General features: G+C 37.0%; 1 non-coding gene across 1 annotated transcript; it reads right to left on the reverse strand.

The window, feature by feature from the left end:
* Positions 1-6,321: 6,321 nt before the first annotated feature.
* LOC114007784 (U6 spliceosomal RNA) lies at positions 6,322-6,428 on the reverse strand. The gene has a single exon (XR_003549372.1). It is a non-coding gene; the product is annotated as a U6 spliceosomal RNA (small nuclear RNA).
* Positions 6,429-7,131: the final 703 nt, after the last annotated feature.

Here is a 7,131-nt window from a genome sequence, read left to right on the forward strand (position 1 = left end):
GTGGCTTAAAACTCATGCCAGGTGTGTGTGCATGTGTGCCCAAGATTCCGAGAGGAAAATAGAGGAGAAGGGATTGTGGTGTGGCCATCCCCCCTGGGGGGTGATATCTCACTTTCTGTCTCTCTGGCTCTCTCTGTCTGTCTGGAGAGCACATGTGCCCCTATAGCAAAAACCTCTTTAAAAAAAAAAAAAAGAAGAAGATCCAAAACAGTGGAAATCTCCTAAGTTCATCCTATGAAGCCTTCATCACTGTTATCCTTAAAACAGACAAGGACAGGACAAGGAAGGAAAACTATAGCCCAATATGTCTGATGAAAATAAAAACAAAAATTCTCAACACACTACTAGCAAATTGTATCCAACAACATATTAAAAAGGTTATACATAACAACCAGGTAAGTTTTATTCCAGGTATACAAGGATGGTTCAATGTACGCAAAACCATACATGTAATACACCATATTAACAGAAAAAAAAAGAAACCATATAATCACATCAATTGATGCAGAAAAGCATTTGATAAGATACAACATCCCTTCATGATCAAAACTCTCAGCAAAATAAGCATAGATCATTCCTCAACATAATAAAAGCTATCTATGAAAAACCCATAGCTAACATCATCCTGAATGGGGCTTTCTACTAAAAACTGGTACAAGACAAGGATGCCCACTTTCTTTTATTTTTCTAGGTATTTTATTTGTAAAATGCATTTATTTCACATATTGCCTATGCTCATTTATAGGCAACTCCTCTCATTATCAAAGAAGTAAAAACATTTTCATTATATCATGCATACATTTCTCCTAAGCTCAGTATTAAAAATTTCACCCATACATGATTAATTCTTGGGTTACTGATGTGTCGTCTACTTTCTGCACCCCTTCTCAGTATAGTACTGGAAGTCCTCACCAATGCAATCAGAAAAGAGAATAAAATAAAAGGCTTTCAAATAGGAAAAGAAGAGATGGAACTATGTCTATTTGCAGATGACATGATTGTATATATAAAAGACCCAATAGCATCCATTAAAAAACTCTTGGAAGTAATAAATAAATATACTGAAGTTGCAAGATACAAAATAAAAATACAGAAATCTATAGCATTTCTGTATATGAATAGAAGGCAGACTGAGATAGAATTGAAGAAAGTAATTAAATTTACCATAGCCACAAAAAGTACAAATACCTAGGAATAAATCTAACTAAAGAAGTTAAAGACCACCATAAGGAAAACTGAGAAGCTAAAAAAAGAAATTGAAAAATGACACAAAAAAGTGAAAGGACATCTCATGTTCCTGGATTGGAAGAATTAATATAGTCAAAAATGGCAATTCTACACAAATTAATTTAGATATTTAATGCAATTCCAATCAAAGTACCAGAAACATTCTTCACAGATCTAGAAAAGACAATCATACAATTTGTCTGGACTTATAAAAGACCTTGTATTGTCAAAGCAATCCTGCACAAGAGGAATGCAGTGGGTGGCATCTCACTCTCTGACCCAAAAATATACTATAAAACTATGATAATCAAAACAGCATGGTATTGGCACAGAAACAGACAGGTGGACCAATCAAACAAAGTAGAGACCCCAGAAATAAACCTGAAAACGTACAGCAAATTGATTTTTTTTTCAGCCAATTGATTTTTGACAAAGGGTACTAGTCAATCCAGTGCAGAAAGGAAAACATTTAGCAAGTGGTGCTGGGTAAACTGGATATCCACCTGCAGAAAAATGAATCTGAACCCCTATCTCTCACCATTGACAAAAATCAACTCAAAGTGGATCGAAGATCTAAACCTAAGATCTCAAACTGCTGGGAAAACTCTGGGAGACATTGGGGTAGGCACAGACTTCTTAAATAAGACCCCCCAAAGCATAGTCAATAATCCCAAATATAGACAAGTGGTATTACATCAGATTAAGAAGTTTCTGCATGGCAAAAGACACAGTAATTAGTGTGGATCAACAGCCCTCAGAATGGGAAAATATTTTTGTAAACTATGCATCAGATAAGAAATTGATAACCAGAATACCCTGAGAACTCAAGCAGCTTTCCCAAAAAAAGATGATCAACCCAATCAAAAGATGGGAGAATGAGTTGAACAAACCATTGTCTCAGGAAAACATACTAATAGCCAAAAAACATATGAAAAAATGCTCAACATTTCTTACTATAAGGGAGGTGGAGATCAAAACCACAATGAGATACCACCTAACCCCAGTCAGAATGACTAAGATTAAAATAATAATAATAATAAATAAGTGCTGGTGGGGCTGTGGTGAAAGGGAAACTCTCCTACACTGCTGGTGGGAATGTAAATTACTCCAGCCACTGTGGAGAACAATATGGAGATTCCTCAAAGATCTACAAATAGAACTACCACATGACCCAGCAATCTCACTCCTTGGTATCTACCCAAAGGACAGAAGAATCCTTAGTTGGAAAAGTGCTAGCACATCAATGTTTATCATAGCATTAGTCACAATTGCTACGACACGAAACCAACCCAAATGCCCACGAACAAAGGAATGGATTGGAAAAGTGTGGCACATATACTCTATGGAATACTACTCAGCCATAAAAAATAAGACCCCAGCTTTTGACAGAAAGTGGATGATATGAAAGATTTACTGCTGAGTGAAGCAAGCCAGACTCTGAAGGAGAAACATGTGTATCTCCACTTAATATATACTGACTGTGTGAACAATATAGCTGAAACTGAATGACTAGAGGATCTAGAAACATAGGAAATGGTTATAAATATCAGATACCATGTGGGAAGAGGGTGAAAGAAGGAGGAGAGTCTGAGGAAACACATTAAGGAGAAAAATAGATAGTCAAGGCATTTATGGTACAAAAAAAATGGGTTATTATCTTTTGAAAATAATGTGTATAGTATTCTCAACTGGACTGGTGAGAAATGTATTCATGTTGGAATATTCATTTTACAAGCTAAGTGACATATGTGATTGAATGTATAAAAGAAATTGGAATAAAAAATATAAAAAGAAAAAAAGGAATTATTTGTTTTGATATAAATACAAATTAGTTTATGTAGTATTGATTAAAAAAAAAAATTGATACCCAGATAATGTGGAAGTTGAATTGGTCTACACATGATTTTTTTTTTTTTTAGCCCAGTAATCATTTGTGACACCAAATGCAGGTGAACTCAAAGAACTCTACATAGCTGAATAGAGCTAGCTGCTGTGCATTCCTCCATGCCTTTTCCCTGGACTCAGTTTGCTCAAGTACTGAGTCTTGGAAGAGCTTATTGAGAGCTCTCCCAAACTTCATACGTTTTGCTCTTCTCTCTAACTCAGCAGCCTCGATTTTTCCTGCCATTTCTCTCCTACACTCTATCACCAAAGTGCCTTTTCCTAAAGTCTTCGATTGACTGAATTGGTTTCACATATATTTGGAATTTAGCAGGTCTTTTGAATCTATACTACAATTCATATTAAGATTATTATAGTTTTTCATTAGTGCTCTGGTTACAACGTTGTATAGCTCTTGAGTAATCTACCCCAAAACATTTCCACATAAGTTCTAGTACTTTCCATACATAATTATACAAAATACAAGGTTTCCAGAAATATGTACACAGGCCAAATGGGAACTCAATGAAGAAAAAAAGAATCACTGCGGATGTTGAAAGATTATTAGGAAAAGCAACATTAAGATTAAAGATTAAGAGGAGTGACCAGTAGTTAGCATAATGGCTACATCATTGGACTTCCATGTAGTCGACCGTGATTCAAGTCCCAGACCCGGTAGCTTACACTCACGCCGGGTGCGTGTGCGTGCATGCCCAAGAACCTGAGAGGAGAATGGAGGAGAAAGGATTGTGGTGTGGCCATCCCCCCTGGGGAGTGATTTCTTGCTTTCTGTCTCTCTATCTCTCTTGTTCTTTCTGGTGAGCGCACACGCCCTATAGTAACAACCTCTCCAAAAAAAAAGAGAAAAAAAAGATTAAGAGGAAAGAGGAAGGAAGAATAGCAAGCATGGTGAGAGAGTCATTGTCATAAACCACATAAATAGAACCATCAGTAAAGCAAGATCGAATAAGAGAAAAGTTTTTAAAATAGGTTTCCCTTGATGGTCTAAGAGGCTAAGTTTCTCCCAACAAAAGTGAAAAGCCACTAGAGGCTTTGGGACACAGGTGAAAACTAGGGGATAGACGATCCAATTCCCTCTCAGTACAACAAAGACTTCTAGAAAGGGCCTAGACTTTTAAACCTGCAAAACTGAGGTCCAGGTACAAGACTAACTTATTTGAACTCACATATACTATTGGCTTATATCTCCTGGTTCCCGGGTCCAAGATCTTATGACTATATCTATGTAATACAAGAGGTACTTTAAAAATATCATAACTACTGCAGTAGTCAACAGTCCATGAACCAATGATGAACTGTTCTGTGCAGATAATGTTAGAAACATTAATAGAAAGAGATAAATTTATTTTCAAGACTTCATAGACAGGGTCTATATTTAGGATGTCTAATGAGTGATATGTTTTCTCTCCATGTATCCTGTGTAAATTCATATGTGTCATCGTGTACATAACAAGTTGTTAGAGGTAATTCATATGACTCTCTTGTGATATTACATAAACTAGCAAGGTAGTTTTGGTATTACCTAGCAAATACTGGCAAGGTTAAAACGTAGACAAATATGTGGCTCATCTCTGAAAATGAAAATGGAAAGAGGCAAGAGGAAAAGTTAACCCATGCACTGGACGGTAGAATTACTCCATGAAGTTGGACCATGACTGAGCACTACTCTGCTCTACCCAAGAAAAGAGATGCCAAACAAAAACATCCCTGCTACACAATCTGACTGGCTGCAAAGAGGGAACTAATGAAGATTTCCCAGGTCCTCTGAGGAAGACAGTCCTTCATTGTCATATGGCCAGAAAACCACACCATGAATTTGTGCAGCGTGAGATGGAGATGCCACCTAGCAATGAGCTAGACCTTATCAGAGAGGCACTGCCTTGGTGCAATACCACTTTTTTTTTATTATCATCATAATCTTGTTTATATTACATTGGATTGCATATAACTTCACAGTGTATTACATTGCTTTTTCAAAAGGGAATGCCATGCATGTCAGTCAATACAGAGACATTAATCTCCCCACTTCATCATTCAATATCTTTTCATTGTTTTTCCCAATCATTATCATTATTATTCCAATTATTTTTTTAAACAATCACTATTTCTCATTTTGCTTGTAAAAAGACTTTACCCATCATGAAATACTCAGACCAATCCAGTTGAGAATATTATACATGCCATCATCAACAGGTAATAAGCCATATCTGTTTCCCACTAACGTCCTGCCTCTCTATTTGTTTTCTTGCTATCTTTCTCTATCCTCTTCTCTTCACCCCCCCCATTCCACACTGTCTTAGTCTCGTTAAGTACTTTCACTGCTTTTATGTCCTCCAATATTTTGCCCTCTACCATAGAGTGCAGATAGTCGGTATATACCAAGTGGATACATACAATATCTTTCTTTCATAGCCTGGCTTACTTCATCAGCAATAGATCCTCCATATCTGACCACTTTCTATCAAATGCCAGGGTCTTGTTATTTTTTATGGCTGAGTAGTATTCCATAGAGTATATATGCCACACTTTTCCAATCCATTCATCAGTTTGTGGACATTTAGGTTGGTTCCATGTCTTGGCAATTGTGAATAATGCTGCAATAAACATGGATGTGCAAGCACTTTTCTGACAGAGCATTCTCCTGTCTTTCGGGTAAATACCCAGAAGTGGGATTGCTGGATCAAATGGTAGTTCTATATCTCATTGTGCTTTTTATCTGCATCTCCTTTATGATGAGGGATGTTGAGCATTTCCTCATATGCTTTTTGGCTGTTCATATGTCTTCCTTAGAGATTTTTGTTCAGCTCATTTTCTCATCTTTTAATTAGGTTAATTACTTTTTTTCACATAAGGCCCTTGACTTCCCTGTGTATTCTGGCTATCAGTCCCTTGTCTGAGGCATATTTAACAAAAATATTTTCCCATTCTGAGGGTTGTCAGTTCACACTTGTTACTGTGTTTTTTGCTGTGCAGAAACTTCTTAGTCTGATACAGTCCCACTTGTCTATTTTATTAGGGATTATTGCGTGTGCTTTGGGAGTCTTATTTAAGAAGTCTTTGCCTACTCCAAGGTCTCCCAGAGTTTCCCCCAGCATTTTCCACCAGTAGTTTTATTGTTTGAGGTCTTAGGTTCAGATCTTTGATCCATTTTGAGTTGATTTTTGTTAATGATTAAAGATGGGAGTTCAGCTTAAAAATATGGAACGCTTCATTAATTTGCGTGTCATCCTTGCACAGGGACCATGCTAATCTTCTCTGTATTGTTCCAATTTTAGTATATGTGCTGCCAAAGCGAGCATGGTGAGATACCACTTTTAAAGTCTAAAATTATTATTATTTTATTAATATACCCAGAGTTAATCACTTTTTTAAAAAAGATTAACATCATTCGCTTATGTTAACCAATTACACAAAAGACTGCTGCATGAACCAAAATGCCAATAGGAAAAATGGGAACAAAATGCCCAGTCACTAATGCATGCATTCTATTTAAAATTTTATTTAGATGTCAAAGCGTAATCAGAAAATTATGCAATTGGTCCCAGCCGCAGTGGCTCATGCTGCTAAGACAGAGGTGAGGACCACATGGGAGACCCGGGTTTGATTCTTATTCCAACCTAATGGCTATGAATGGTGCCTATAATCCAGGAGGACTGAGATCTCAAGGTTGGCCTGGGTGATATAATGTGATCCTGTCTTTAAAAAATAAAAATAAAAAAAATAAAGAGCCAGGAGACAGCTCAAGCAAATCTGGATCCACATGGAAGATCGAAGTTTCAGTCTCCTGGTCCACTTGTACACACCAGGTGCAGGCACACAAGATCCTGACTGACTGAGAAGGCTGGGTGAATTGTGAGGTGAGACATTTTAAGAATGTGCCTCTCTAGTTCTGTTTCTCCCTCTCACGAAAGAAAAACTTATGGGCCAGTTCCTTGGTGCAGTTGTAATGTGTTGTTCAAGAAAAGCTGGATTCCACATGGTGACCACAGTTCAAATCCCTGA

This window comes from Tupaia chinensis, unplaced genomic scaffold (assembly GCF_000334495.1).
Source record: "Tupaia chinensis unplaced genomic scaffold, TupChi_1.0 Scaffold000232_1, whole genome shotgun sequence".
Taxonomy (NCBI): Eukaryota; Metazoa; Chordata; class Mammalia; order Scandentia; family Tupaiidae; genus Tupaia; species Tupaia belangeri.